This window comes from Nicotiana tabacum, chromosome 5 (assembly GCF_000715075.1).
Source record: "Nicotiana tabacum cultivar K326 chromosome 5, ASM71507v2, whole genome shotgun sequence".
NCBI lineage: Eukaryota > Viridiplantae > Streptophyta > Magnoliopsida > Solanales > Solanaceae > Nicotiana > Nicotiana tabacum.
In genome coordinates, this window is record NC_134084.1 from 154001101 (window position 1) to 154012047 (window position 10947).

The window sequence follows — 10947 nt, forward strand, 5'->3', positions numbered from 1 at the left end:
GTAGAGGTAAGGTCTGCGTACAGACTACCCTCCCCAGACTCCTCCTGTTGGGATCAAACTGAGTATGTTGTTGTTATTGTTGGGTACTATTTTCTTCTATTTAAAAACTACAATAGCTTTTTCTTCTAAAAACTGAAAGAGACAATGGCAAACAAAGATGAATGCCATTATACCACAGCAAAATCGGCAAACACACAAGCCAACAACTATATAAAAGATGCATTGGCAAACAAAAAGGGATAATTTTTAGAATGTGGGACTTTATTTGGGTTCGGGGAGGGGGGGTGGAGTTGGGCTTCAAATTTTATAATTTAAACATGTGGATAAGTTGGGCTAGACAACTTAAGAGGGGCCAGAGGCTAGGACTCATATTAGAAAATTTCGGTTTTTCGATTAAATCGAAGTCGCAAAACCAAGCATCGAATCAAATACCGAAATTATAAAAAATATAAACCGCAAATCAATCGAATAAGCCGAAAAATCAAAACCAAAATTTACGATTCGATTGGTTTCTTTTTGAATCAGTCGGTATTATACTCACCCCTAGTTTAAATACCTATCTGAATGGCTGCCAACTCGAACCCAGTAGAGACATATAATTGTAGGTTGTAGGAGTATCTTTGGTTCTGTTCACAGTGAGTTTATCATTAGCATGTGTTCACAATGCAGATTGCAGTTGTTATTTTGATAGTTATAAAAATTTTCTTTACATCCTCCCTTTGCTGTTCTAGTTCTTCAACATCTAACTAAAGAAGATTTAGCAAAAATATTTCCTCATTACAAGTGATAAATAACACGTTTATCTCGTATTATTATGTTAAAACTTGTACTTAAGACTTCTTATTTTAGTTATAAAGTTATTTGTGTATGGGTCAAAATCTATCTTTAGAATATTTAAGCCAAGATAATACTAAGGGAAGAGTTCTCAAGTCGTCTTTGTCGAGATGGCCCAAGAAGCAGCAAAGTCTGTGGTCAAAGAGTCAACGACAGCCGTAGTCGAGGTGTCAATAAGGGTCGAGATCGAGGTTGAGTACCGTTGACAGAGCTGTAACAGCTAGTTTTCGAGATAGGGTATTAAAGAGAATTTTCTAGTGGATATTCTTTGCACTTGTACTATTAGAATTTCTTAGAAACATGTCCCATATAAATAAAAAAAGAGACAATGATAGGGGCATATGATATTCATTTGTAAAGAACATTCTTTGACTAAAAGATTCGATTCTCACTTGCTAAGATACAAACATCACCTTTTCACTGAGATTCTTATCCACACTTTTCCATTAAATTCGAGAATAACTCGAATATTCAAAGATTTGTCTATTATTTATCATTGTCAGGAGTAACATTCACTTATTCCTTCCTTTCTTGGGTGATCCATTCATTCTATTTACTTAAATATCATTTATTGTTGTTCTTTATCATTGAATATTATTTTATTATATCGGGTTTCTAGAGTATTTATTGCATGGTATCACCATTATTCTGCCAGATCCACACAACATTTATTGCTTCTTTAAAAACTCTATATAGGGATATTATTGTTAGCTAAGATTAACTTTTATTTACATAAATTTAATTATTTGAACCAAGATATATATTTTTGGTCAAATAATTTGGACACACATTATTTGCAAATCTATATTTGTTTGTCAATTCTATCTAGTATTTTAGCTTTAGTTTTAAATAAAGAATTTGAAACTACAAAGTTTGTTCGAGGAATATCTCAAATGAAATAATGTTTTATTTATAAAAGTTCAACTTTTATCATATAGGAGTTTTTTTTTTTTTTGGTAACTTCCCTAGGCTTTTCCCCGATCATTTCGGAAAGTTATGAAAAAAGGAATAAAAGAAATAATTTTTAAAACTGTCAGACTTTAATTCATCTAATATTTAATCACAAATATAATATATTTGATCCTCGTATATTAAAACTTACATATTCATTTGTAAATTTAAACAAATTAATCCGTCTATTTCATTTATGTGACACTATTCTCGTAATATTTATTTATACACACACATACACCTTTCTGTATTTAAAAAGACAATTTTACACTTTTCTTTTAACTAGTTTTTGTACACGTGCAATGCACGTGTATCCCATATCAATCAATATAATTTATTTAAAATAACATAAATATTAGTATAAACAAAAATTTGAAGCTTAAATACAAGGTCAATTAGCAAAATGTGTGACCAAACTGAATGTCATCATAGTTGATCCATTTGACACTTGCCAAAGAACAAGGGTAAAAGAAATTTAAAACCCCCCTATCATGCACCACAATTCAAGTTGTCGTTCTTTAGTTATTTTATGCTCTTAAAATATCCAAGTCAAACAAATATACTATACAAAGCTAAAATTTGATGTTATTTTCACATCAACGTTTTCAAATTTCCCCCTGCCAATAAGAATTTTAACTAAGAAAATAGTAACATTCTAGAGCAAACAAAAAACTACAAAAGCTATATAAATTACATAGATATTTTACACCTCAAACGAAATTCTGGCTCCTAAATTCAACTCCGATCCATTAATATCAAATTAGCATGTACTATGTAGCAAGTTCATAATATTCACAAATTGTAGTCATATAAGCCGGAGCACCATACGTGCAATCGATTTTTCTTTGATATTATAGACCTTTAGCTTTTTTTAGTAGCTACAAATTCATAATTTACTTAAATGATATATCATGGCTTCTAATCCGATAGTATGAGCATAAGTAAAATTTGCTATATGCGGAGAATACATATTACCAATTCTGAAGATAGTAAAAATACTATAAATTATTTATTTCAGAGCTCTATTGCCTTTTGAATTGTTGTATTGATTAGCATACTACTGATATAGAATAGTTTAAGTTCATAAAATATGATATACAAATACGTAAAATTATTCGCAAATACTTTTGTAAATTTAAGCGGCTTAGGAACATAAAATTTGAAATAAATAATTCATCAAGACATTCATGACAATTAACACATTCATGACTGTGCACTCTAATACACACACACAAAAAGAAATGGTCATATTAAAACTAATATATATATAAAACTGTCTAAAAAAATTATTAGTAGAAGAACGAAATCGGCAATATATGTACCTCCATCAAATTACTACGTCGATGGAGAAAGTAACTAAAATAAAAAATTAGGTTTGGGAACTCAAGAGAAACCCAAGTTGGATGATCAAACTTTCTGGAGTTCATATTTAGTAGTTTTAAATTTATAATGATACTTGATGACTTGAATGGATAAATGAGAAGTCTAGGAAACTAAATGAGAAGTCTAGGAAACTGAAGTCTTTTCATCTTTCACTCTCTTAAATGTTTTCTCCTTTAATTGAGTACTGAAATGTTGAGTAAACTTTTTTAAAATGAAGTTACAATATTTTAAGAGTAATTTTATATGATGATTAATCTTCTGCAATAGGTGTGAGATTCGGCACTCCAAAATCTCTACTCCAAAATCTCTGTTTCACTTACCAATATATATACACACACTTCCTTAATACAAGAGCCAACAAATAATAGTCATGGATAATGAACAAAATGACAATTATGAAACATCATAAACTGAAAGAAGATGAAGAAGAGGATATATATCAGTTTGTAGATTAATATGATGAGATTAGTTTTCCTTATAATTATTCGTAGGAAATTCATGAAGAGGTGAGAGAAAGAAGAGGAAAAGATGCATCTGTTTAAAATTTAAGGTTTTTATTAATATATAGATTAATTAACGAATTATTGTGGGTTCTAGAAGGGTGAAATGGTCACTTAGTTTTCAAAGGATATTTTAGTAAAATAACTTTACCTAAAAGTTTTCATGCTTATAATATAGTATTATTCTTAATGACTTGATTTTATAGTAAGAAAGCTCATGTAATGTCAGAATTAATATAACGAATTCCAAAAGTCCTTTTTTTTTTGTTTTTAAATTAAGCTCATGCCCATAATACCACCACGTAAATTGAAGCGAAAAAAGTATGTTCATTGTCACGACCCAAACTGGAGGGTCGTGACTAGCACCCGGGCCATACCTGCCGAGCACCAACATACATTTTATCTAATCTTTCTTATTATATATAAGGGCCGACGAGATCAACATAAATGGTAGACATGAATCATGAATAACCAACAATGACAAATAATGGCATGAACATACATAACATGGGCCCACAAGGCTGTCATGAAGCTATATATAAGGTAAGAGCTGACAAGATTCCATGAAAGACTATACAACAAAAATCCATCAACAAGGCTATCCAAACTATACATGAATTGACACCTGTCTATGAGCCTCTAAAGGAACATAAGTGCTACAATATTGCCGGAACAAGGCCCCGACATACCCATAATATCTATAACAAAAGTGCATACCAAGACCACGGCAAGTCCGAAGAAGGGACCTCGCCAATAACTGCTGAACTGGGCAGCCTACTGTGGTGGGGGAGCTTCGTCTACTTGTCTATCAGGACCTGCTGCATGACATACAACATCCACAAATAAAAGAGACATCAGTACGAATAAAGTACTGAGTATGTAAGGTAGGAAAGCATAAATAAGAACATTAATATAAACAGGGATAGAGAATATATAACCTGTAACATTCGAGTACTTCTGAGGGCTACTGATATATATATATATATACACACACACATAAACTTTTAAAAATATATGCCTTTGTGGGCATTATCATCATCATATCGTACCCGACCATAATAGGTTCGGTAAAAATGTACCCGCCCATCATACAGCTCGATAAAATCGTACCCAACCATGTGGAGCTCGGTAAAATCCAACTGATCAGTGGTTGCACAATAGGTGTCGTACCCGGCTGACTATAGTACGACTCGGTAGAGTAATATATATATATATATATAACGACCTCGGCCAGTCGTTTTAAGAATTTACGCCCTGATCCCATATTAATTGTTTTGCCCATGTTTGTTTCTGCTATTGTGAGTTGCCGGGAGGATTCGTTTTGAATTTCAGAGTGTTTTGGGACACTTAATCCCTAAAGGAGAGCTTAAGCTTTAGAATTTGGACCGTAGTCAGAGTAGTGTGAAGACGGCCTCAGAATGGAATTCTGTTGGTTCTGTTAGCTCCGTTGGGTGATTTCGGGCTTAGGGATGTGTTCGGATTGTGTTTTGGAGGTCCGTAGCTTATTTAGGCTTGAAATGCCGAAAGTTGAAATTTTTGAAGTTTCCGGTTCGATAGTGAGATTTTGATATCGGGGTCGGAATCCAATTTTGAAAATTGGAACAACTCCGTAGTATTGAATGTGACTTATGTGCAAAATTTGGGGTCAATCGAACTTGGTTTGGTTGGTTTTCGCATCAGTTGTAGGTTTCTTGAAGTTTCAAGTTCTTTTGGTTTGGATTGGAGGGTGATTTGCAGTTTTAGCGTTGTTTGATGTGATTTGAGGGTTGGAATGAGTTCGTATGATGCTTTAGGATTAGTTGGCATGTTTGGTTGAGGTTCCGGGGGCCTCGGGTGAGTTTCAGATGCTTAACGAATTGGAATTTGGACTTAGGCAAAATCTGAGGTTGTTGAACCTGTCATAACTGGACCCGCGTGTGTGGGGCCACAGGTGCGGCGCCGCAGAAGCGGAATAGGCCAAGGCTCCAGGAACCGCAGGTGCGGCTGGGTGACCGCAAGTGCAGAACCGTAGATGCGGCCATGTGACCGCAGATGCGGACCCAGCCTGTTAAGTGAATTTCGCACCTACAATGCCTTTTTCCACATGTGCGGGACTGCAGGTGCATCCCTATGACCATAGATGTGGAAATCGTTAGGCAGAAATATGAAATTTCGAGGGTTTGAGTTCATAACTTGGAAAATCAAATTTGGAGCTTGGGGTAAGGCGATTTTGGGAGGATTTTGAAGAGGAAATGAGTGTTCATAATTTGTGACTTTTACCCGATTTCGAGATGTGGGCACAGAGAAGATTTTTGGGCGTTTTCGTATTTTATTATCTTAGCTTCGATAATTCCTTTAGCTAAATTAGTTGTTTGTAGTTGTATTTACGTATTGGTATTAATTTGATTAGATTTGGGCCACCCGGAGTTGGATACTCGTGGTAATAACGTAATTTCAAGTTGATTTGAGCTGGTTCGAGGTAAGTGGCTTGCGTAACCTTGTGTGAGGGAACTCCTATTAGGATTTTGGTTCTGTTGCTATATGAGTGTCATGTACGTGAGGTGACGAGTGCGTACACGTGCTAATTGTTGAAAAACTCTGTTTTCATTAAGTAAATATATGTGCTTCCTTTTTGTTGAATACTACTTGTATTTAAAGCCTAGTGTTTAGCTTAGGATAGCATGCTTAAGTGACTTAACTGTACTATCTGCTTAAACTGTCTACTTGAATTCTGTGCAGCATGTTTAGAATAGAAATCTCTGTTTTTCTTGGTATGAACTTGAATAGAATTGTATATTCTTTCTGAGGTTGTTGTGTGTTTACTTTGGGACTATGGGACGATATCCTTGGAGATCCCCCTACATGTTTAATTTGGGACTACAGATCAGTATTCCGGGAGATCCCCCTGAACTTTTACGTTTGGGACTACGGGACGACACCCGGAAGATTCCCCTATATTGGATCTTTACTTTGGGACTACGGATTGGTACCCGGGAGTTTCCCCTGCATATTTATGATTCGAACTACGGGATGATATCCCGGGAGATCCTCTGTACCTTTACGTTTGGGACTACGGGACGATATCCTGGGAGACCTCCTGTTGCTATCTCTGTGTACTGAGCATATTCTGTCTGAGATTTTACTCTTTATCAATTGTTAGTGTCTTTAATTATACTGTCACACTTCATAATATTTTTATATATATATATATATAACCAGTAGGGCCCTAACCTTCCTCGTCACTACTCGATCGAGGTTAGACTTGACACTTACTAGGTACCGCTGTGGTGTACTCATGCCCTTTCCTGCACATGTTTTTCGTGTGCAGATCCAGGTTCTTCGGCTCAGCTATACTATCAGTGAGGCGAGGCAATCTTCAGAGACTTCGAGGTATATCTTCCGCGTTCGCAGACCGAGGAGTCCCTCTCTATTCTCTCTTTTAGCTATAGACCTTATGTACTTTCTTTTGATTAAACATTCTGGAGCTAGAACACTATGTAGTATCCACAACTTGTGATTTCATGAGATTCCGGGTTTTGGGAATGTTAATATTTTTCAGGAGTGCTATTATTGTATATGCCGAGCGACATTTTAAACGGTTCTATTATATTATCCGTAAATTGTTAGTTTTGCATCCTTATTTCCTTTTTTCCGCAAATGGTTAGGCTTACCTAGTCGTAGAGACTAGGTGCCGTCACGACAGTTCACGGAGGGAGAACTTGGGTCGTGACAAGTTGGTAATTACGCTCGATAAAATCGTACCCTGCCACGTTGGAGCTAAGTAAAATCCAACTGATCAGTGGTTGCACAATAGGTGTCATATCCGGCCGACTATAGCGCGGCTCGGTAGAGTAATATATATATATTGGAATCACATTTTTAACCTTTCGGAGTGACGTAAGGCCGGTATCCTCCGTACACGTTATTAGGACTAACTCTTCATCATGAATCTTATAAGAATCAGGAAGTACCGACAACATTTATAGCATAAGAATAAGAGAAGCAACATCAACATTATCATTCCATAAGAAGGGAAACAATGTAAGTACTGCTAGCTTCTAAGAGTGGAGTATCTTTGGATGCTCATTCATTACATTATGTACAATCGAAGTCGTGCAACTGAAGGAAAGGGATATCCTCACATACCTTGTATATACTGCCCAACCTCAAGCCATGCAAATGTTACGACTCCTTAGTCTACAATAAGAGAAATGATATCCCTTGTTATTGTTTAAGCGTCGTAACAATTATATATCAACCACAACCTATTTTACGATGAAACAGACAACACCTCCCCAATTTATATGACTTCACACAAGTTAAAACAATCACCAAACATCCCAAACAACATCAATAACACTCATTTTAAGCCTCCCAAAATAGTCTACCAACCAACAACATTACTAACAAGCCTTTTGATAGATATCTCACAAGTTCTAGGTTCGACGGTTTAGCCGCAACTTGGATAATCTTACATACATGTAGAGTAAGAGGTTACTTACCTTTAAACAGATAGAACGACTCCAATTTGGCCTTACTTTACCACAAAATATCCTTCTAATGCTGCCACAAGAACAATAAGTGAAACTAGCAATCAATTAAAAGTTTTTCGGTACTAGAATCACTTTGGAAGACTTGAAATCACCTATGGTTGATATTAATAACTTGAGAGAGTATTTTACATAACTTACACCACTTAAAACAACCTCTCACATGATCTAGAACCACACAAAAATCAGCAATAACAAGAAGAACAAGAAACTTACTAGCGTCACGGGATTTCCGATACTTGATTTGTGTTGTTTGCCCTTTATTTGGGTCTTGGATCATGAGAGAACCTTGAGAGAGAGTTTTTAGGTATTTAGAGTCTGGATAGAGTGAAAAGAATGAGTTAAAATGGGCTTAAAGTGTCTCATATATATCAATATATCTCAACTGCCTATGTGGGTCCCATAGAGAGCTGCTTGCGTAGTCTCGCAAAAACGTGAATATCTCTCTACTCCGATATTGTATCGATGAATGGTTTAATGCATTGGAAACTAGAATCATGGATATTCAATTTGGTTGGTACGTAACCCCATATCTCCAAGTAAATTGGGAGAAAATCTTAGTAACAGTAAACCTAAATTTTAAGTGAAATTATGAACGTAAGTTGCGACAACTTTTGTCGACTTTTATTTCATAACTCGCTTGACTTCAAGACTTATAATACGGATATTATATGATTCAGATACCTTAAAACACAACCTCTTGAGAATATTAAGAACCTCTATTTTTACCCGAAAATACGGGTTACAACATCCTTGATTTGTTTAACTTCTAATACTTGTTAACCACTATTATACACCTTTGTATCATTTAAGACCAATATGATTAACTTCTTATCATCTCAAAGATAATCTCTTCTCAGATTTACGTCGACTAACTTACGGCATTATCTAATGTATGCGAATATGGATTGTAACACCCTCTCCCCTAGGAACATTCATCCTCGAATGTAAGGGTTTATTGAGGGTCTAACTCATCGTGGATTCCGACGGAAATTTCCGCCCAAGTTTCCCTTATAAAATGTACACTAGCCAAACTTGCAAGTAGTTAAACCCAACTTATGGCCTCACAAGGCTATACAAAGCATTATGGATATGTATATTATCTACATGTCACCATTTTGTATTAAGGAAGAGTATTCTCAAGCTATTGCTTACCTCATAAAGTCGTTTCAGCTTCCATTGCGTCCTGCGTTTCCCCAACATCCTCGTTAAGGGTATTTAGTCTTCATCTCCTCTTCTGCTTCCCGTATCATTTCTTCCATAATCTTGTTCCTCCACAATACTTTGACGGAAGCTACATCCTTTGTTCTCAACTTGCGGACTTATCGATCTAATATAGCCAGTGGCACTTCTTCATATGATAGATCTTTCGTAACTTGTACATCTTTGATAGGTACGACCCGAGAAGGGTGTACAATATATTTCCTCAACATAGATACATGAAATACCGCGTGGAAAAATTCCAATTCGGATGGCAGTTCTCCTCATAGGCAACCTGTCCAATTCATCGAAGAATCTTGTACGACCCGATATACCGCAGACTCAACTTACCTTTCTTCCCAAAATGCATAGCACCCTTCATCAGTGAGATCCTCAGGAAAACCCAATCACCAACCTCAAACTCCAGATCATGACGTCGGATATCGATATAAGACTTTTTCCTGCTTTACGCCGTCTTCAGTCGTTCTTGTATCACTTTCACTTTCTCAATGGATTGGTGAACCCATATAATTCTGTTTAGCCGACTTTGAACCATCCAACTGGTGATCTACATCTCCTTCCGTACAATGCCTCGTACGAGGCTATTTTAATACTAGAATGGTAGCTATTATTGTATGTGAATTCTATGAGCGGCAGATGGTCATCCCAATTCCCCTTGAAATCTAGAAAAAATGCTTGTAGAATATCTTCGAGTGTCTGAATGGTATGTTAAGCCTGTACATCAGTTTGTGGATGGAATACAATGTTGAGATTCACTTGTGTGCCAAAACCCTTCTAAAAATATCTCCAAAAGTTAGCCGTAAATTGAGCTCGTTGGTCTAATATAATAGGTACCAGCACACCATGAAGCCTAACAATCTCCTTGATATACAACCTCACATAATCTTCAGCGTGTAAGTTGTCTTAACTGGCAGAAAATGGGCAGATTTTGTAATTCGATCAACTATCACCCGGATGGAGTCAAACTTATTATAAGAGAGGTAATCCAATAATGATGTCCTTATTGATCATCTCCCATTTCCAGGTTAGAATCTTTATATTCTGAATCAATCCACTGGGTTTCTGATGATCGATCTTTACTTGTTGACAATTAGGACACTTGGCTACAAATGCTACAATGGCCTTCTTCATGTTGTCCCACCAATATAGCTCCTTAATGTCATGATACATCTTTGTCAAGCCGGGATGGATGGAATATCGGTACTAATGAATCTCAATCATAATTTTCTCTCGCATCCCTACCACATTAGGCACACATAATCGGCCCTGATATATCAATGCTCTATCTTGTCCGATCTCGAAAGTTGTAATCTTATGCTGTTGAATTCCCTCTCTCAATCGTACTAAGGTAGGGTCTTCATATTGTCGTGCTTTTACCTCGGCTACCAAAGATGATTCTACCGTATTCTATATAGTAACACCTGCGGCATTAGAGTCTAACAATCTGATTCTCATATTGGCCAGCCGATGAAGCTCTTTAATCAACCCTTGTCTAACTGCCTCAATGTGTACTAAGCTTCCCATTGACT